Source organism: Zophobas morio, unplaced genomic scaffold (assembly GCF_036711695.1).
Source record: "Zophobas morio isolate AGI-343-1 ecotype UQ-CSIRO unplaced genomic scaffold, CSIRO_AGI_Zmor_V1 ptg000021l, whole genome shotgun sequence".
In the NCBI taxonomy this organism is placed as follows: domain Eukaryota; kingdom Metazoa; phylum Arthropoda; class Insecta; order Coleoptera; family Tenebrionidae; genus Zophobas; species Zophobas morio.
The window spans coordinates 20,457,829-20,481,353 of record NW_026972126.1 but is presented as its reverse complement, the minus strand read 5'-3'; the positions used below and the strand labels follow the sequence as shown (position 1 = coordinate 20,481,353).

General features: G+C 33.6%; 1 protein-coding gene across 5 annotated transcripts in view; it reads right to left on the bottom strand.

Annotated features, from left to right (window-relative positions):
• LOC135133376 (uncharacterized) overlaps positions 1–23,525 on the bottom strand; it is a 279,871-nt gene that overhangs the window by 63,472 nt on the left and 192,874 nt on the right. The window lies entirely within an intron of this gene.

Sequence of the window (23,525 nt, the reverse complement as noted above, 5' to 3'; positions counted from 1 at the left end):
TAATTATTCGCCAAAAAAATTGTTTTGCTTCATTTGTTTTCGTGACGCAAGGTCAACCTGATTTTTTACTTCCGTAAGCAACCGTTTCCGTCTGTCTGTCTGTTCGTCTGTCTGCCGTCCCGGATTTTTATTAGACAGATAATCTCTGAAAGTACTGGGTCGATTGTTGTCAAATTTTGTATTTATATTAAGCATTACATCCTGAGCCTCCCATAGATCTAGACAAGTAATAATTAACCAAATGTGAATTACAACATCGAAAATCAAAATAAAATGCAGTGTTTTATTCAATAAGCGAAAGTCAGAGCAATAAAAAAGTTTGGACCGTCGGCATTGTGATTCGGTTACTGCAATTTGTAGAAAATATCTTTTAGTTTAGTTTCTATTTCACTCTGACGTCTACAGGTTGATAAGTGTTATCACTATTCGTCTTAAATTACGAGTACCATAAATGATTTTCAGTTCAGTCTTCAGTCGCACCTCTGTTATTACATACGACAGACGTGATTAAATTATTTTTATTTTATTGAATATAAATCACTAGTCAAGAATAATAATAATACAATAATTTTATTAACCTCAGCGGGAACATCAACTGCAACGGAAACTTTAACGTTAACAGCAAGTTTATAAATCCCACTTTATATCAGAACAGTAGGAACCTTACAATATCAGAATGGGGAATAAAACAGAGCTTTATAACGTTCTATTAAGGGGGAACGCTAGGCGAGAGACAAGTTTGAATTGGGCGCCATTTATTGCCTTAAACGCAACCAGCAATTCTTGTTTAAATCTACCGGACGTGGGTCATAAAAACATCGTAAGCCGATAATGAAGAATAATGATAATTTATGACAGGCTGAAAAATGGAAAGAAAATTGAAGAATCGGAAAAGTGAAAAAATCCAAAACTGAAACATTGAAATATTCAGAAATCGAAAAATTGAAAAATCACAATTGAAGAAAGAATTGAAAAATCAAGAAATAGAGAAATGGGAAAATCAAAAAATCAGTTAATCGAAAAATTGAGAAATCGAAAAATTTCGAAACGTCAAAAATTGAAAACTGAAAAACAAAAAAGTTTAAAAATCGTAAAACTGAAATTGAGAAATCGAAAAATGAAGAAATTCGAGAAACCGAAAATATGAAGAATCGAGAAATCGAAGAATCGAAAAATTGAAAAATCCCAACAGTAATATGTCGAAAAATTGAGAAATCGAAATCGAGCAAAACTGAAGTATCGTAAAGTTAATAAATTCAAAACTGAAAATTAAAAAAAAAAAATCGTATCAAAAACTAAAAATTCAAAAAATCAAGAAATTGAACAATCAAAAAATCAAAACATTGAAATCCCAGTAAGTTGATAAATAGGAAAATTTAAACAAAAATTTTTAAAATCCAAGAATTGAACAACAAAAAAATCTAAGCCTGAAAACTCAAAAAATCGAATGATCGAGAACTCAAAACATTAAAGAAAACAAAAAATCTAAAATTTAAAAATTCGACAAATTGAAAAATCATGGAACTGAAAAATCGAAAAGTCGAGATAGTGAGAAATCTAAAAACCTAAAACCTTAAAAACTGAAAAATTAAAATTTAAAAACCGAGAAAACAATATCAAAATTTTGAAAAATTGAAGAAACGAAATATTGCAAAATTCCAAAGCTGAAATATTGAAAAACCTAAAAATGGAAGGAAAATTAAAGAGTCGAAACAGTGAAAAAATCCCAAACTGAAACATTGAAAAATTGAGAAATGGAGAAATGGAAAAATCAAAAAAATCGGTCTAAAGAGTTTAGACAGTACTTCCCTCGCTATCGGAAACGTGACGACTGCATGTCTATTATGTTTTTTTTTCACATTAGATTTCAAAGCATTAGGTTTTGTAGTTCCTGATTAAATCAAGGCTGTCATTTATGTGGTCAGTATTTTAAATTGTTTTTTGTCCGTAAATTTAATAAATGGTCAGTATTTTATAGTTTGAAATAAGTTTGTTTTGGATGAGGTCAGTAGCTTATGATCAGTGAAAATGTGGTCAGTAAAATTTATATTTTGTCAGTATTTTAAATATTAGGTAATGTATTAAAGACAAACTAGCAGTATTTTAATTTGTAACGTCTGTAAATTAATTAAAATTGTTTTTTATAATGTAATGTGGCAGTATGTAGTTTCGCGGCAAAAACATAACCTATAAAATGTCCAGCAAATGAAGAGGTTAGTGTTTCACAAGAAGATATTTTGAAGGTAACAGAAATGAGGTGGAATAGTTTTGACCAGTTTAAAAAACGACCGTTTAAAGTTTGGATTGTAACTTTACTAGACAACAAAGAAAACTGGATGAATGGACGATGTACTTGTCCCAGTTTTTTTAAGGATTATATTTGTAAACATATAATGGGATTATCCATTAGGTTAAAATATGTCGCACCTCCTCCCAGTGCCAAACAAGTACCTATAGGTAAAAAACGGTCAAGAGAGAGACCCAAAAAACACGGGCTCTCTTAATTGATTGACTGTAATTTCTTATTTTATTACATTTTAGAGTTTATTGTTTATTTTTCATTTTTAAGACAATTATTCCTATATTTTTTGTTATGTTCTTACAAGAAATAATTACAGTTAAGTTTTATCGATACAGAGTTTTTCGTTTATTTGTAAGACAATGATATTTTTCGTTAAATTGCATTTATAGTATGTTCCTATAAAAATGTATTTACTACCATTTATTTGTTGTTTATTTAATATAATAAATAAAATTGTATTTTAAAGACGTTCAATTATTTTTTACTAACAGTATCTAAAGTTTTTACTGATAAAAGGATATAAAATTACTGACCATACATGAATTATTATTTTACTCAAATCAATATTATATTGAAAATGATGTATATTATACTGCTCGTAATATACACAAAATACTGACCATTTTTATTAAAAATACTTGCGTTTTATTCATATAAATACTGACCAAATAAATAGAACCCTTAAATCAATAAAATAAATTTGCGCATTCATTAAATTTTTTGAGTCACTCTGTGTATCCGAATCCAAAAAATATGAATGGAATGATAAATTACAAGAAAAGACTCATCATATTTTGTACATTTTAAATAGGATTATTCGGCAAACTTTTGAGCTGACGTCATCAATTTTTTAGAGGGGATAAGCAAATATATTTTGACTAAAAATGTATTATGCTATATAACCTTAAAACATTTGCAAGATTTCAAACCATTGGGTTCTGTAGTTCCTGATTAAATCAATAAAATAAATTTACGCATTAATTAATTTTTGGGGTCATCCTGTATATGCAAATCCAAAAAACATGAATGGAATGATAAATCACAAGAAGATACTCATCGTATTTTATACAATTTAGATAGGATTTATTCAGAAAAATTTTGGGGTGACGTCATCCATTTTTTAGGAGGGATAAGTAAATATACTGTGATTAAATCGGTCCTGGTTTAATAACAAAAAAATATTGTTGGTCTATGAAACAAGCTTCCGTAAATGTTAGTGGCGCTCCTATCGGCAAAGTACTGAACTAACTGCTCAAATTCTGTCGAATTGATAGCCAGTTTTTTCAATAATTGCTAGTTTTTGTTAAATACTCTGCTAACCAATAGATCATTCATTTTCCTCTGATATTCCTGTTAAAATTATTCGACGTATTTTGCATTAATTTGTGATATATTTTGATTTTAATAAACACATTATTATTTAAACAAATTGTACCACTAACAAACATTTAATGACTCTGCGCCTTGTAAAAAGTGATGTTTTATCCATGTGCGAATTTTCAAGCGATTCTATGATGGTTATGACTCAAAAAACTTGAAAAGAAAACATACAATGGTGCTTTTTTACGATATTTTTCAGCCATATTTTTTTAGTTGATTGAACTGGTCTCTGCGCTCTAGAATATAAAAAAAGCTGCAGTTTGATGTATGATACATCTATCCAAAACCAAAAAAATGTTATACCTCGTCTAGCGAGTCCCCTTAAGTGTATTCATTATTTCATAACCAATACTATAGTTTGCTTAAGGGTATTAAAACATTTGTGAATAAAACATCAGTATCATAATCCTCAGAGATTCACGGGTATTTCCGAACCCACTCGACCTCCGCAACGGTAGGATAATGCCACCCATTACTCAACTAAATGAGCTAACCGGAATTTATCCTGCCGTCGCGAATAAAATTCGCGTTTTGTCAGATTCGTTCCCGAAACAGCTGCGTGCTCAATTTTCGGGCGAAATTCCGCATTGTCCCGCCGTTTCGCTGCACCTGATAATGGACGCTACTGTATCCAATTAGCATTTATCATGGTAATACGGCGTCCATTGTTGCTGGTCGGTTACGTCACCTCCTCCCGTGCTCCTCGATATTTGATACTTTCGGTCTGGTGCCTCTGTTTTGTTTTATGGGAGAATTATGGTGTCTTTTGTGGTAGTCAGAGGGAACAAAACGGTGTAATTTGTCTTGAGGTCGGAGCGCGGTGGCTGACTTTTAAAATTAATACGTTTTGGTGTTTGTATGGGAGCGTTAAAAATAATTAACCTCGTTTAGAGGAGACAGTTGTGAATTAATTAGTTAATGTTAATGCGAACTTTGGTGACGGTCGGGTGTTATAATTATTATCCTTGCGGGTTCTGTGGTCTGGTTACCAGAAACTGGTTCGGTTTTCGCGAAAATGTCAGCGAACAATATCCATGTTCGCTCTTAATCAAGCGTGATTGTTACAATACGCACGGAACAATTAAATCTTTAATGATACGATGAGAATGACCGCGGGTTTCTCTTTTTCGTGGCTAATTAGAGAGAGCAAAATCCAACAAACGCCATTTCTCTCTTTTAAAGCCATAATGATAAAACAAAGTCCATAAATAATAGGACGCTCAACATAATACTTAACACCAACCGAAAATCATCGGTTCTAGTTATCAAGTTTCAAAGAATCTAGGCATAACTCCACTAATTTCATATTCAAATTGTCCCGAGATCTCGGCGATAAAATTAAAAAAATTAATATACCGATATTTAAAATCGTTAATTTTTGTGATAACATTCACAGCTTTCTCGAGAATCATATTTCCCCATTTTCGCTAGTTTTATTATCTCACATTTCTCGTGTTTCTTCGGAATTTAAATACCGAAAAGCGCTGGTAGTTTCTGCTTTGTTTCAAGGCTCCTTGTCTAACAATGAACAATGAACCTTATTCACGAGTCGATAATTGACTTGACACTCGTGACTCATCGCAGACGGAATTTTATTTTTCGTCAAATCTGCGACCATAATCTGATCGAAAATCGCGCACTCTAATTAAGTCAACAAATTTAAATAAAACAAGAACTTGATCAGATTAATCTTGTTCTGCCAAAAACGGATCTTCCGTCTCGCTCCCTCCCATTACCGTCATGTCACACACATGTGCAAATTAGAGTTTTTTGTTCCGTCTTTGTTTACAATCAGTGTTATTGTACAATTATCATAAACTGGATATTCCCATGGTTATTACGTCTCTATTGATCTTTGGAAGAATTTTTATCTGACGGTTAACGTGGAAATTGCTAGATCAATCTTCACACCTAATTATTGAAGCGACGCGCAAACAACACAGATTATGAAAAAACGTAAATAAAGACAATACGACTCAGTCATAAATAATTAACTCTTAAACAAAGTGCGTTTTCATCTGTCCGACTAAGAAAATACGCCACCATTTTTATTAGCCCGATATAACCTCCTCCGTAAAATAAATAACACATAAGACAACTTATTATACATATTTATAAGCAACAATGATCATACCTGGCAACCCCACACTGTTAAATATACCCACCAAAACCTCATGTCCGACATAAAACGTTACTCTTAAAATGCAAAGAACCGGAATTGAAACGCCCAGCAATTTTACAGCAGCTGTAAATCTCAAAACCGAAAACACCTGAAAACTCCTCAACTAGCTGAAAAGTTAAATCGGATTAGCTTGTTCACCTGCCATAAATTAGCCAACCCTCATAAATTGCACGAAACAATTCCTTTTCAAGATGCGGAAGAGATAATAAATCCAAAGGGTACGGATTTTGGAAAAGTCGTGTCGTCCCCGTATTTGGAAACAAAACTGCTTGTAATAAAAATGTTTTTGGAGAGATAATTGAGTTATAAAATGCGAATTAATGGGTTACATCTTAATTTTCATAAATTTAATATGGATAACAATGCTTTGGAAAGCCGGAATGGTGTAACCGCAGGGATAATATAGTGTTAAAATATTTAAGACAAGAGAAACGTATTAATATTTATAAAGGTCCGAAGTCGTTAGTAACACGTCCCGTGTGAATTTTATTAGTAAAATTCGGTTTACGATCACACCGGCCACTTTTTGCGTCAGAGCGTGGTCGTGCGTCAAAAATTTCAAAAACTCTTAAATCATTAATTTTTAATCGTCGCTAGCAATTTTGATTTTGTCCCTAGAGCGAGAAAATAAACCGGCCTATAAATATCACAAGATGTTCACCGATGTTCTGCCGAATTGGGTCATCCTTTCTCCTTCCAAATTGCTCAAAATCACGCCACAAAATTGATAACTCCCATTCTTCTCGCCGCAAGTGCGGATTTCTGCCCAGCATGCTCCGACGAAAAGGATTTGTGCTTATTAATCAAGCTCCCGATGGCTCGGTATCGAACTCTGAACTAATCGCGATTTATCTCCCTATTTATTAGCTTGTAAACAAGCTCGACTCGTAATAAATAAGATTCCTATTCCCACACGAAAATTTCGATTGTGTCTACAAGACGGACAAGAGGAAACGACTTTTAATAGAGTCCTCTTCCATATTTTATTGGGCGTAATATAAATAATTTCAAGTTATTGGGCTATAAAATCTCGAGGATAGTGACGTTTTCTCACTCGGGGTTGAGGTCACCTACCTGCTTCACCTGGGACGGTGGTTTTTTTGTTTGTTTGTAGGTGGAATGTTCCGCCACCCTTCTCGGAACGGGGCGACTGCGGAGGTTCCGGACCGCTATGTTCTAGGAAGGTGACAATTAGCACCGGATGGGAATGTGGGGGGTATAGTTAGACCCGGCTCTTGGAGGGGCTTAGGGACTAAGTAGGATTGACGTTTTTGACTTATCCACGAAAAGAGAAATCCCCCTGAGGCAAAACACGGATATTGGGTGCTAAAGCTAAATGAACAATGCTCCTGATTTTGCTTCCTCTGCACGTGAATTTCTAAACACAATTATTTTTTAATTAAATACGATAATACCAATTACCGTAAAATTTATGGATAAAGCCATGGGTGAAAAGGACATTTTGAGCCTAATACAGACTTACACTGAAAATATTGATGTGCAATTTATGATTTAAATGAGTTAAAAAGATGATGCGTTTTTAGTTAACATCGAATTTTATTTGGAGAAAATGAAATTTTAGAAACATTAAAAATGTGTAATCTCTGTGTGCCAAAAAATCTATTAAGATTCCCTCAGATTTCCTCAAAAATTTTCTTTTTGATTCTCTCCTTCAGATTCTTTCGATTTTTTTATTTTTTCGGATTATTCCGAATGCTTTTCGATGTTTCCGGATTCTTTCAGATTCTTTCTAATTTTTCAGTTGCTTTCAAAGAAGTCCGTCAGGAATCCTCAAAATTCTTTAAAATTTTTTAGTTCTACTCAGATTATTTCACATCCTTACAGATCCTTTTAGATCTCTGCAGATCTTCAAAATCCTTCCAAATTCTTCGAAATTCCTCAAAATTCGCTCAGATTGTCACAAGTTCCCGCAGATTCCTTCCAATTCTTTCCGAATCTCCCAATTTCTTTCAGATTCCCTCAGATTCTTTCAGATTTTCTCAAATTCCTTTAGATTTTTTGCGAGTCTCCCAATTTCTCTCAAATTCTCTCAGATTCCCTCAAATTTCTCCAGATTCTTTCATTTTCTTTTTGATTGTCTCCTTCAGATTCTTTCGATTTTTAGTATTCTTTCGGATTATTCCGGAATCCGCAAAATTCTTTAAAATTTTTCCGTTCTGTTCAGATCATTTCAGATCCATACAGATGTTTTCAGATCTCTGCAGATTCTTCAACATTCTTCCAGTATTTTAAGATTCTCTTAGAATTTTCTCAATTCTTCGAAATTCCTCAATATTCGCTCAGATTTTCACAAGCTCCCTCAGATTCCTTCAAATTCTTTCCGAATCTCTCAATTTTTTTCAAATTCTCTCATATTCTTTCCGAATCTCCCAATTTCTCTCAAATTCTCTCAGATTCAATCAAATTCCTCCAGATTCTTTCAGATTTAATTTTCTTTCTGAATCTCTTCTTCAGATTCTTTCGATTCTTTTTATTCTTTCGGATTATTCCGAATGCTTTTCGATGTTTCCGGATTCTTTCAGATTCTTTCTAATTTTTCAGTTGCTTTCAAAGGAGTCCGTCAGGAATCCTCAAAATGTTTTAAAATTTTTTAGTTCTACTCAGATTATTTCACATCCTTACAGATCCTTTTAGATCTCTGCAGATCTTCAAAATTCTTCCAAATTCTTCCAAATTCCTCAAAATTCGCTCAGATCGTCACAAGTTCCCTCAGATTCCTTCCAATTCTTTCCGAATCTCCCAATTTCTTTCAGATTCCCTCAGATTCTTTCAGATTCTCTCAAATTCCTTTAGATTTTTTGCGAGTCTCCCAATTTCTCTCAAATTCTCTCAGATTCCCTCAAATTTCTCCAGATTCTTTCATTTTCTTTTTGATTGTCTCCTTCAGATTCTTTCGATTTTTATTATTCTTTGGGATTATTTCGGACTCCAAAAATTCTTTAAAATTTTTCAGTTCTACTCAGATCATTTCAGGATCCTTACAGATCTTTTCACATCTCTGCAAATTCTTCAAAATTCTTCCAGTTTTTTTTTTTGGATTCTCTTAGAATTTTCTAAATTCTTCGAAATTCCTCAAAATTCTCTCAGATTCTCACAAGCTCCCACAGATTCCTTCCAATTCTTTCCGAATCCCTCGATTTCTTTCAGATTCCCTCAGATTTTTTCAGATTCTTTCCGAATCTCACAATTTCTCTCAAATTGTCTCAGATTCCCTCAAATTCCTCCAGATTCTTTGAGATTTCATTTTCTTTCTGAATCTCTTCAGATTATTCCGATGTTTTTTATTCTTTCGGATTATTCCGAATGCCTTTCGATGCTTCCGAATTCTTTCAGATTCTTTCGAATTTTTCAGTTGCTTTCAAAGACACCGTCAGGAGTCCTCTAAAATTCTTTAAAATTTTTTAGTTCTACTCAGATTACTTCACATCCTTACAGATCCTTTCAGATCTCTGCAGATCTTCAAAATTCTTCCAAATTCTTCGAAATTCCTCAAAATTCGCCCAGATTCTCACAAGCTCCCTCAGATTCCTTCCAATTCTTTCCGAATCTCCAAATTTCTTTCAGATTCTCTCAAATTGCTTTAGATTTTTTGCGAATTTCCCAATTTCTCTCAAATTCTCTCAGATTGCCTAAAATTTCTCCAGATTCTTTCGTTTTCTTTTTGATTCTCTCTTTCAGATTCCTTTGATTTTTTTTTTATTCTTTCGGATTATTCCGAATGCTTTTCGATGCTTCCGGATTGTTTCAGAATCTTTCGAATTTTCCCAGATGCATTCAAAGACACCGTCAGGAATCCTCAAGATTCTTTAAAATTTTTAAGTTCTACTCAGATGGTTTCAAATCCTTACAGATCCTTTCAGATTCTTGCAGATTCTTCAAAGTTCTTCCAAATTCTTCCAGTTTTTTAGATTCTCTTTGAATTTTTTAATTCTTCGAAATTTCTCAAAATTCATTCCAATTCTTTCCGAATCTTCTAATTTCTTTCAGATTTCCTCTGATTTTTTCAGATTCTCTCAAATTCCTCTAGATTTTTTCTGAATTTACCAATTTATCTCAAATTCCTTCAGATTCTCTCAAACTCCTCCAAATTGTTTCATATACTTTCAGATTCTTTCATTTTCTGTCTGATTCTCTCTTCCAGATTTTTCTAAATTCTTCGGAATTCTTTCAGATTTTCTCAAATTGTCTCAGATTCCCTCAAATTCCTCCAGATTCTGTCAGATGCTTTCAGATTCTTTCATTTTCTTTCTGATTCTCTCCTTCAGATTCTTCCATTTTTTTTTTAATTCTTGCTGATTATTCCAGATTCTTTTCGATGCTTCCGGATTGTTTCAGATTCTTTCGAATTTTGTCAGATGCTTTCAAAGATACCGTCAGAAATCTTCAAAATTCTTTCAAATTGTTCAGTTCTACTCAGATCATTTCAAATCCTTACAGATCCTTTCAGATCTCTACAGATTCTTCAAAATTCTTCCAGTTTTTTAGGCTCTGTTAGAATTTGCTAAATTCTTCGAAAATCCTCAAAATTCGCTCAGATTATCAAAGTTCCCTCACATCCTTTCAATTCTTTCCATCTAACAATTTCTTTCAGATTCTTTCAGATTCTTTCAGATTCTTTCAGATTCTCCCAAATTCCTTTAGATTCTTTGCGAATCTCCGAATTTATCTCTTTCAGATTCTTTCGATTTTTTTTATTCTTTCGGATTATTCTTTTCGATGCTTCCAAATTGTTTCAGATTCTTTCAAAAAAGAAACCGTCAGAAATCGTCAAGATTCTTTCAATTTTTTTAGTTCTACTCAGATCCTTTCAGATTGCTGGAGATTCTTTAAAATTCTTCCAGTTTTTTTTAATTCTCTTAAGGTTTTTCTAAATTCTTCGAAATTCCTCAAAATTCGCTCAGATTCTCACAAGCTCCTTCAGATTCTTTTCGAATCTTCCAATTTCTCTCAGATCCTCGCAGATTCTCCCAGATTCCCTCAGATTGCTTTAGATTCTCTTGGATTCTATCAGATTCTCTCGATTTTCTCACATTATCTTAGATTCTCGCAGAGTCTTTTACATTCCTTCAAATTTTTTCGATTCTCTCAGATTCTCAACAATTTTTCACCTTTCAAATCGTTTCAGATCCTTCCAGATTGTCTCAAATTCCTCCAAATTCTTTCAAATTCTTTCATTCTCTTTACGGCTCTTCCTTCTGAATCGAAATTCTCAAGATTCCTTAAAATTTTTCAGTTCTGTTCAGAGTGTTTGAAAGCCTTACAAATCCTTCCGGATCCCTGCAAACTCTTCCAAATTCTTCCAGATTTTTCCACATTTTTCCAGATTTTTTTAGATTTTGCTAGATTCTTCGAGATTCTCTCAGATTGTTACAAACTCCTTCAAATATTCTCAGATTCTTTTGGAATCTCAGATTCTCTCGGATTCTCTCACATTCTCTAAAAATCTCTTAGATTCATTCAAATTTTTCCAGATCATTTCAGTCAAATTTTTCCAGATCATTTCAGGTCTTTGCAGACTCTTCAGATTGTTCTAGTTTCTTCTAGATTCTTCCAAAATAGCTAATATTTACCTACCTACTAAGATAAAAATAACAATAATTTTTCAGATTCGTATCGTTGAGAAATAATAAAAATTGTGAAAGGTTATTTTGACAGAACTTCCCTCGCCGAATTCGACTATTAGCACGTTTAGAATACAAGTATCAGCTGTTAAAAAAAAACGAAATTTGGTTGATTTTGTGCTCTCAGCGCAGAGCAAAGGACTAACTGATTAATTCATACTCAGTTTTTTCCCAAAAACACTCATAGACTTGAAGAAATTCGCCAAAAATGTAAGATGACGGATAAATTTTGATTAACGATTTACCATGTTTTAAATAATCTTAAAATATTTGCATGATTTTACAGCATTCGGTTTTTGCAATTTCGAAGTTAAATTGTAAAATACAATTTTGAATTTTTTTCCAAAAATCTGGATGTCTAGGGTAAAAACTCGACACGGGTTCTAAATTACACACAATTTAAGAAAAATTTGTTCTGCAAAATTATAAAATGACGTCATCATTTTTTAGGAAGCCATAAACGAAACAATTTATCACGCTTACGATAGATTACAAATTTTCAAAGCATCCGGTTTTACAATTTCAAAGTTAAATAGTTATATGAAGTTAACAAATGAAGCAAAAAATTTTTTTGGCGAATAAATAGAGCACGTAATTTCAAGATAATTAACCGTTTCGATACATTCTAGCCACCCTGTATACATAGCACATACAAATTCAATAATACGTTTTAATTGTTGCAGCGTCCCCCCACATTTCCCAATCACCAACCTGACGTCTGACCTTTCTAAGCTCAATCATTGTTCCTGGTCAAAAGGATACTCGGTGTCATTCTAGCACGCACATGGACGTCACACACAATACATAACAATTAAACAGCAATGGAACGTGATTAATAAACATGCAGAAAAACTCATGATTTCTTTAATGGTCGTGTTGGCACGCCATTAATACCGAATAGCTCCGCTCAAATCTGACATTTAATTGTTATAATGAACCGTCATTATCACAATTTCGTGCTTGAATGGCCAGTTTAGCATGTACGGCTTACAGAAAATCGCGGATTTGAGCGTCCGTTAACCCCCGCCTTTGTGGAAAGGGCTTAAGGTATTCGCTACGCCGCTGTCCATCTGTCAACCAAACGACTATCTGTTTGTTTAACTGTAAGTGGAAGTTATTGTCCGAGCTGGAAACTGTCTGCTAAATGCAGCGGTTGCAGCAGCAGCACGCAACAGGATATTCAAATTAAGTGGAGGCTTGTAGTAGGACAAAGTTCGATAGGATTTCGTAGTTCGATTGAAATCGACCAGTTTGCAGATCTACAACATTGACATAATTAAAGAGCGGGGAAACGTGACCAACGAACATGCACAAAGTTGCACAAGATTTTCGGTGAATGATCACTAAGAAATTGTACGATTATGAAAACAAGAACACCGCCGGTGGATGCAGTTGCAGCGGCAGCAGCAACAGGATATTCAAATTAAGTGTGGGACTTTTATTAGGATAAATATTCGATACAATTTTATACTATATGGCTTTTTTACTGCCGACTCTCTACATAGCGGATAATAAACGTCTTCGCGCGGCCAAGACGACAACTTATTTAATACGGTCGATTTTTATGTCGGCCATAAACACGATTTGTAATATAAATCCACGGGCGTTTTCTTGCAGATTCCAATTATTGCCTCGGCAATGTTGATTTATCCCCGAAAGCGATTCCACAATGACGTTTATTTCGAATTGTCACGGACTGTGAAGATGTGTGCTTCTGAATGCGCTTTTTTCGGTGCGGATTGTGCACCATCATCCGTAGGCAATATCGGATAACAAAACGTTTGATTGCGAAATGATGGGTCTGACCCCGACAGTGACGCACGATCTGGAAAATGGAACTTCTTCGGGGGCCTGAACGGCCGACGATTCCCACGTGGTAAAAAGAGCTTTATTGAACGCTAAATAGATGCGCTTCTTTAAAACAGTTGATGTATAGAAGTATTTTGAAAAATGAATAAAATCAAATGTGGATTGCTGTAACCACATAAGACGTCAAGTCGGCTTAGTATTGGTCAAGAAAAACAAGATGGCGGTCTGCGGTCTATGCAAAAAACGTACTACTCTCATTTATGCAGACCGAATCCTAACATTAAATAAATACGTAGATTATTGTTGAGGTATCCGACGAAGATTATCTTTTTACGATGATTATACATAGTTATTATTTACTACAACCCGCTTCTATTTTGACAAGTTGTCTTGATTATCAGGGTAGCCACCACATGTTGTTGTAAGAACTATTCAACAAACCATTGAAAATACTAAGAATAAAGCCATTAAGTCTTTAATGACAACGATTTGAAATTCAAGACCCAGATCCCAGTGACATTTATAATTACAAATGAACGACAGGAATTAATATAATTGAAACTGACAAGGTGTTTTCGTTTACAACACATTCGCATTTTTTTAAGTGATGCACGAGAATATTGAATACCTAGTGATAATGTACAGGACACAAGTTGCGAAGGACCTCAACTTCGCCTAAGTAAATGCGGTAAATACTGAATGAAAGAGAAAAAGCGCCTACTTTACTTAATCTTCACGTTTCAGAAAAAGTGGTGGAAGTTTATTTCGATTTTCTGAATTTATTATTGTATCATACCTAACTTAATCACCCATACTCCGCCACTGCCTATGATTCGAACGCATTATATTACGAAAAAACACTCTGTTAATTCATTTATAATTGCTCTGGTACGAAGTGTGAAGAAATTGGTTGAAACCAAACTTTCCTCGATGCCCCCAACATTCTTTCAACCTTTTTCAAAAACAAAATACTAGAACTCCTTGAAGCATATTTTTTTTTAATAAGATACAAAGGGTCATTCTTTAAAAAAAATGGTCAAAGGTTATCTGGCAGAATTTTCCTTGCCCTTCAAGTAAATATTGTAACAATAACAAACATAATCAAAGAAAATTTATAAACTACAAGTATAGAAGTAATAAAGTTGTTACAAGTTATCAAAGTTAAAAATCAAAAATCAAGGACTCCTAGGATTCTTAAATTAAAAAATTGAAACATCAAAGATACCCCGACATTCTTAAATTCTTTCAAAGATAAAACGGGAGTCTACGAAATTCTTAATTAAGAAATAAAATAAAACTCCGGAGACTCCAGAGATTCTTTAAAAGTCCCTAAAAAATAAAACACTAGAATTTTTCAAAAATAACACCAGAAACTCTGGAGATTCTGGCATTTTTTAAAAATGGAAATACAAGAACAAAAGATCCCCGACATTCTTAATTTTTTTCAAAAATAAAACACCCAGGCTCTTAAATTCTTTCAAAGATAAAACGGGAGTCTACGAGATTCTTAATTAAGAAAAAAAATAAAACTCCGGAGACTCCAGAGATTCTTTAAAAGTCCCTAAAAAATAAAACAGTAGAATTTTTTCAAAAATAACACCAGAAACTCTGGAGATTCTGGCATTTTTTAAAAAATGGAAATACAAGAACAAAAGATCCCCGACATTCTTAATTTTTTTCAAAAATAAAACACCCAGGCTCTTAAATCATTTAAAAAATAAAAGACCAGGAGCCCCTGACATTCTCTGGAATTTTTTCAAAAATAGAACACCAGAGGTTCTTGAGATTCTTAAATTCTTTAAAAATGGAAATACAAAAACAAAAGATCCCCGGCATTCTTAAATTCAAATATCGCCCCTATTCTTACATGTTATCAAAAATAAAACACCGAGGTTCTTAAATTCCTTTACAAAATAAAACACCAGAGATTTTTTAAAAGTTCCTAAAAAATAAAACACTAGGAGCTCCTGATATTCCCCCGAATTTTTTCAAAAGTAAAACACTAGCGGTTCTTGAGATTCTTAAATTTTTTACAAATGAAAACACAAAAACAAAAGATCCCCGACATTTTTAAATTCTTTCAACGATAAAACACCAAAGATCAACCCGATTCTTAAATTCTATCAAAAACAAAACACCGAGGTTCTTAAATTCTCTCAAAAATCAAACACCAGGAGCCCCTGACATTCTCTCGAATTTTTTAAAAAATAAAACACTAGAGGTTCTTGAAATTCTTAAATTTTTTAAAAATGGAAACACTAAAAGAATCCCCGACATTCTTAAATTTTTTCAAAGATAAAACACCAACGATCGCCCCGATTATTAAATTCTATCAAAAATAAAACGCTAGGAGCCCCTGACATTTTCCCGAAATTTTTTCAAAAACAAAACACCAGAGGTTCTTGAGATTCTTAAATTCTATCAAAGATAAAACACCAAAGATCGCCCCGATTCTTATAAAAATAAAACAGGGAGGTACTTAAATTCTTTAAAAAATAAAACACCAGGACCCCTGACATTCTCTCGAATCTTTTCAAAAATAGAACACCGGAGGTTCTTCAGATTCTTAAATTCTTTAAAAATGGAGATACAAAACCAAAAGTTCCCCGACATTCTTAAATTCTTTCAAAGATAAAACACCAAAGATCAACCCGATTCTTAAATTCTATCAAAAATAAAACACCAGGACCCCTGACATTCTCTCGATTTTTTTCAAAAATAGAACACCAGAGGTTCTTGAGATTCTTAAATTCTTTAAAAATGGAAATACAAAACCAAAAGTTCCCCGACATTCTTAAATTCTTTCAAAGATAAAACACCAAAGATCAACCCTATTCTTAAATTCTATCAAAAATAAAACACCAGGAGCCCCTGACATTCTCCCGAAACTCTTTCAAAACAAAGCACCAGAGGTTCTTGAGATTCTTAAATTCTTTAAAAATGGAAACACAAAAGCATCCCCGACATTCTTAAATTCTTTCAAAGATAAAACACCAACGATCGCCCCGATTATTGAATTCTATTAAAAATAAAACGCTAGGAGCCCCTGACATTTTCCCGAAATTTTTTCAAAAACAAAACACCAGAGGTTCTTAAGATTCTTAAATTCTATCAAAGATAAAACACCAAAGATCGCCCCGATTCTTATAAAAATAAAACAGGAAGGTACTTAAATTCTTTAAAAAATAAAACACCAGGACCCTTGACATTCTCTCGAATTTTTTCAAAAATAAAATACCATAGGTTCTTGAGATTTCTAAATTATTTAAAAACGGAAACACAAAAACGAAAGATCCCTGACATTCTCCCGAAACTCTTTCAAAACAAAGCACCAGAGGTTCTTGAGATTCTTAAATTCTTTACAAATGGAAACACAAAAACCAAAGATCCCCGACGTTCTTAAATTCTTTCGAAGATTAAACACCGAAAGTCCCACCGATTGTTAAATTCTATCAAAAATAAAACACTGAGGTTCTTAAATCCTTCAAAATATAAAACACCCGGAGCCCCAACAAGGCTTTGAAAACACCTTTTTTCGCGGCGATTTTACAATTCCAAAAAACATATTAAAACTTGGATCGAAGCTGACAAACGAATCAAAAAGGTCACCTACCTTGTTTTGTTCAGCCTCCCGGGTTAAGGGTTTGTAGACCGCATTCACAAAAGAACCACGTGTATAAGTTTCGCGACACTTAGCGAGTGACGTCACACAAGATGGCAACTGCGTTCACCTAACGCCCACCTGCACGATGTTACCTGTCTGAGGGTTTCTCGATGACTTCTTAACAATAGGGTGCCCAAATCAATTGTCACAGCAATCGCCAACAGAGGGACTCGAAAGTTGCCAAAATCGCCAACCCAAAACCAAAGTACCTATATTAAATATAGGAACTTTGCCAACAAAATATATTGTATATTTATTTTAATTAAACTGTGCATTGACCTTTTCAGTGTGATGAACTGATGAGTGATGACTAATGACTGACGAGCGACTGTGAGGGGATGAGAGTGAGAGTGGTAGTTGATTGTTGACTTTTTCGACTTTTTCACTACTCATCTGTCCACAAAAATGTAAAAATAATAGAATCCCCAAAATTCGCCAAAATCGCCAACTGGCGCCGACAGAAAAAACAACGCCAATCTTGGGCGTCAAGTCACCAAAATGGCGATAAATCACCATTAAACTTCGAACCGGAACACCAGATGTTCTCCGGAACTTTTCCAAACATAAAAAACACAAAAACAAAAGATCCCCGACATTCTTAAATTTTTTCAAAGATAATACACCAAAGATCAACCCGATTCTTAAATTCTATCAAAATACAACACCAAGGTTTTCTTTAAAAAATAAAACACTAGGAACCCTGACATTCTTTCGAATTTTTTCAAAAATAGAACACCAGAGGTTCTTGAGATTCTTAAATTCATTTTTAAAGAAACACAAAAGCAAAAGTTCCCCGACATTCTTAAATTATTTCAAAAATAAAAGACCAAAGATCAATCCGATTCTTAAATTCTATCAAAAATAAAACAACAGGAGCCCCTGACATTCTCCCAAATTTTTCGAAAATAAAACACCAGAGGTTCTTGAGATTCTTAAATTCTTTAAAAGTAGAAACACAAAAGCAAAAATTCCTCGACATTCTTAAATTCTTTCAAAAATAAAACACCAAAGATCAATCCGATTCTTAAATTCTATCAAAAATAAAACGTCTAGGTTCTTGAATTCTTTAAAAAATAAAACATCAGAATCCCTGAGATTGCTATTTTTTTTTCGAAAGTGAAACACCGAGATTCTTTCAAATGTTTTCAAAAATCAAACATTGAAGGTCCCTGAGATTCTTTAAAATGTTTCTAAAAATAAAGCATCAAAGGTCCCCGAGATTCAAGATTTTTCAAGTTCTTTAAAAATAAAAAACTAAAGGTCCTAGTTTCTTTCAAATTCCTTCAAAAACAAAATACTTAAGGGCTAGTGATATTTTTTGATAATTTTTTTTCAAAAATTAGATACCAGGAGGACCCGAAACACTTAGATAACAAAATAGAACACCACGAATTCTAAAAATTCTTTCAGATTCGTTTTTTTTTATAAAAACATTGCGCCTCTTGGGATTCCTAAATCTTTAAAAATAGAAACAAAAAATCTCTCGAAATTCTTAAATTCTGTCAAAATAAAACACCGAGATTCTTAAATTCTTTAAAAATGGAAACACAAAAGCATCCCCGACATTCTTAAATTCTTTCAAAGAAAAACACCAACGATCGCCCCGATTATTAAAATAAAACACTAGGAGCCCCTGACATTTTCCCGAAATTTTTTCAAAAACAAAACACCAGAAGTTCTTGAGATTCTTAAATTCTTTCAAAGATGAAACACCAAAGATCGCCCCGATTTCGAAAAAATACAACACGGAGGTTCTTAAATTTTTTAGAAAATAAAACACTAGGAACTCTGACATTCTTTCGAATTTTTTCAAAAATAGAACACCAGAGGTTCTTGAGATTCTTAAATTCTTTAAAAATGGAAATACAAAAACAAAAGATCCCCGACATTCTTAAATTCTTTACAAAATAAAACACCAAAGATTCTTTAAAAGTTCCTAAAAAATAAAACACTAGGAGCTCCTGATATTCCCCCGAATTTTTTCAAAAGCAAAACACCAGAGGTTCTTGAAATTCTTAAGTTCTTTAAAAATGGAAACACAAAAGCATCCCCGAAATTCTTAAATTCTTTCAAAGATAAAACACCAAAGATCGCCCCGATTCTTAAATTCTATCAAAAATAAAACACTAGGAGCCCCTGACATTTTCCCGAATTTTTTTCGAAAACAAAACACCAGAGGTTCTTGCGATTCTTAAATTCTTTCAAAAATAAAACACCAGAACCCCTGACATTCTCTCGAATTTTTTCAAAAATATAACATCAGAGGTTCTTGAGATTCTTAAATTCTTTAAAAATGGGAACACAAATGCAAAAGTTCCCCGACATTCTTAAATTCTTTCAAAGATAAAACACCAAAGATCAACCCGATCCTTAAATTCTATCAAAAATAAAACACCAGGAGCCCTTGACATTCTGCCGAAACTCATTCAAAACAAAGCACCAGAGTTCCTGAGATTCTTAAATTCTTTACAAATGGAAACACAAAAACAAAATATCCCCGACGTTCTTAAATTCTTTGAAAAATAAAACACCGGAGTCCATGAGATAGCTATTTTTTTTTCGAAAGTGAAACACGGAAATTCTTTCAAATCTTTTTAAAAATAAAACATTGAAGGTCCCTGAGATTCTTTAAAATGTTTCTAAAAATAAAGCATCAACAATCGCCCCGATTCTTAAATTCTATCAAAAATAAAACACGGAGGTTCTAAAATTCTTTAAAAAATAAAACTCCAGGACGCCCTGACATTTTCACAAATGTTTTGGAAAATAAAACACCAGAGGTTCTTGAGATTCCTAACTTGAAATGGAAACACAAAAACAAAAGATCCCCGACATTCTTAAATTCTATCAAAAATAAAATACCTAGGTTCTTAAATTCTTTAAAAAATAAAACACCGGAGTCCCTGAGATTGCTATTTTTTTTTCGAAAGTGAAACACCGAGATTCTTTCAAATGTTTTCAAAAATAGAACATTGAAGGTCCCTGAGATTCTTAAATTCTTTAAAAAATAAAACACCAGGGAACCCCGAGATTCAAAAACTAAATGGCAAGTGCCCCCGAAATATTTTCAAATTCTTTAAAAATAAAAAACTAAAGGTCCTAGTTTCTTTCAAATTCCTTCAAAAACAAAATACTTAACAGCTCCTGATATTTTTAATTTTTTTTTTTTTTCAAAAATTAGATACCAGGAGGAACCGAAACACAACAAAACAAAATAAAATACCACGAATTCTAAAAATTCATTCAGATTCTTTTTTTTTAATAAAAACATTGGCGCCTCCTGGATAATTTAAAAAAATAGAAACAAAAGATCCCTCGAAATTCTTAAATTGTGTTAAAAATAAAACAGAGGATTTTCTGAAATTTCTAATCTTTTCGAAAATGAAACAGAGATGAGAAAAAAATTCTTTTAAAAATAAAACACCGAGGGTCCCTGAGGTTCTTTAAAATGTTTCTAAAAATAAACCACCGAAGGTCCCCGAGAGTCTTAAATCCTTTAAAAATTAAAACACCAGGGACCCCCGAAATTCAAAAACACAATAGCAAGTGCCCCCGAAATTTTTTCAAATTCTCTCAAAAACAAAACACTTCAGGACTTCCGATATTTTTTATTACTTTTTTTTAAATTAGACACCAGACGGACCCGAAACACTTAAATAACAAAGTAAAATACCACGAGTCCTCAAAATTGTTTCCCACTCTTTTAAAAATAAAAACACTGGCGCCTCCTGGCATTCTTAAATCTTTAAAAATGGAAACACAATGATCCTTCGAAATTCTTAAATTATTTCAAAAATAAAACACCACAGACCTCCGAAATTCTTAAATTCTTTCAAAAGTGAAACACCAGGGACCCCGAGATTCTTTCAAATTTTTTTCAAAAATAAAACATCGAGGGCTCCTGAGATTGTTAAAATGTTTCTAAAAATAGAGCACCAAATTCCAAAAGATTCTTAAATTCTTGAAAAATGGAAACTCAAAATAAAAGAACCCCGACATTTTAAATTCTTTCAAAGATAAAACAAAATCGCAAGTCCCCCGAAAAAAATTTCAAATTCTTTAAAAATAAAAAACTAGGGGTCCCGAGTTTCTTTCAAATTCTTCCAAAAACAAAATACTTAAGGGCTCCTGATATTCTTTATTAAGGAATTTTCAAAAATTATTCACCAGGAGAACCCGACACATTTAATTAACAAAATAAAATACCAAGGATCCTCAAAATTCTTTCGGATTTTTTTTTAATAAAAAAGGCCCCTGGGATTCTTAAATCTTTAAAAATGGAAACACAAAAGATCCCTCAAGATAAAACACCACAGATCTCCAAATTCTTAAATTCCTTAAAAAGTAAAACGCCGTTTTGTTTCTAAAATAGTAAGAACCCTCGAAAATCTTTCAAATTCTTCAAAAAATAAAACACCAAAGATTCCCCGACATTCTTAAATTCTTTGAAAGATAAAACATGTAAGTGCCCATAGATTCTTTCCAATTTTTTCAAAAATAAAACACCGAGGGGCTACGAGATTCTTAAATTCTTAAAAAAAAGACAACCCCGGAGCACCTGAGACACAGATGACAGACAGAAGGAAACGGAAGACCTACTTTTTTGTACATTGGGAGTCATGAAATGTCCAGAAAACACAGAATTTTTTCAGTTTTTTTTGGTAACAATAAGACATTAAACAGATTAAGGAAATACATAATGAATGATGATGAATATTGAAAATGCAAACAAAAATCCCAACAAAAAATGCGTCCAATGTGGTCTAGCACGCAACGTTCGCCTTCAAGTAGCCAATTTCACCGCAAAACTTCTGATATATTGGAAATTTTCTAGACGATCTTGGATCAAGTTAGCCATAATAAATCAATTTCGTTAGCCTTACGTCTCATAACAAACTCGTTGAGAAACAAAAATGCTGAAAAGCAATCACTTTTGCCTGTTGGTATTCTTTTCGATTTAAATCGCGCATTTGATTACATCGACCACCATCTATGCACGGAATTCGAATGATATGGATTTCGTGAGAAGGCTTTAAAACAGACGGTGATTTATGTGTTAAACAATTAGTGAAAGTGGAACCTAAAAACAGTTGATTTTTCGCAGAGGAAGCGGAGTACCGTTGCATAGTTATCTGTATCAACCTTTTTGAAAAAATCCAAAATTTGCGCCATCCTTCAAGTCGGATTTACTGCGATTTTAAGTACCATATACGGAAGTACCGACCCATTCTTCACATTTCACCTTGTGCCGTTCATCACCTCTCCACAACCTCTCGCCATTATTGTCATTTCTGCGAAGATGTTAATGTTTAGATAAAACCAAATGTGAACATCCCGCTGTAATGCATCTGTAACTACCCATTGTATCGGTAAGGTGTGAAGTTGATGGCTTTCGTAACACTCTTGCAAAGCTCTCTCTCTCCGACATTTTTTCGAACTACACACAGTCTAAACTATCTTTGAATAAATCAGTAATTACAAAAACAGCGCCACTTTCAATTCAAACGTTCTTGTTTGCGTTCGTTCGCGACGTTATTAACTTTTTAGTGCGCAGTCGTAAGAAAGCAACTAAGCTTTATAATCTTCTTAAAAGATAATAAATGAAGTCCATTTGGTTTTGTGAGTGTTTGAGCACTACCAGGTTATGGTGGTGTATCCTTTGCATCAAAGTGTAATCTTAATGGACTATTGTCTCGGCTTTATTATGATGGACAATGCTACATAGTATAACTAATACAACATTAAGAGTATTTTCAGGTGGAAGATCGCTATTTCAAGGGTCTACAAAATTCGATAAAAATCGTCCCATACCCGTCACCAGCGAATTCCATCAGGTCTTGTCTTTAAGCGAACACAGCACGAATATTTATTAGCCATCGCCGATGTCGTACACGTCTGTTTCGTTCTGTTATTGACGTTCTTTGTGACTGATAAAGACGACGGATGGCACGCCGAGGAAGTGGTAGATCGCGCGCTACCGTCTGACATTTACAATAACTCGAAACCGAGTCTTCCAATGTCCATCCTGTCCGTCTGCTCTTCGCTGGAATAACAATCGAGACGTTCGCTTGAATGTAAACAATCCTCGGTGAATAAATCAAGCACCTGAAATCCTCGATCTTCGATCCTTCCCACCTGGTCTAGTTAATTTTTCGACGTGTAAACACCGGCGATGATGGCGAGCTTTTTGAGTGCTGTTGAAATATTCGGCTACGTATCGGATGTCAAAAGACACCTTTGGGGAAGGTTCTCATGACCTCTGACATCGTTGATCGGGACATTTCATACATCACAAAGGTTCTTTTCAGTTTTTGTTTTTTTAAATAACACGTTTATCGATAGGAGAGATGAAATATCGTATTGTGCGATTTATTCAAATTCGATGCGTTCCGTTAGGTTTTCGGGTGTTTTTTTTTTGACCTTTAAACGGTAGGTGTTTAGGGTGAATGTTGTGGAATCATCTCTATTATTAGAATGGTAGAGAGCGAAGATTCCACTTCTGCTACCACGAAGTGATTTCTCTGGTATGTTTTATTCCGGGATTGT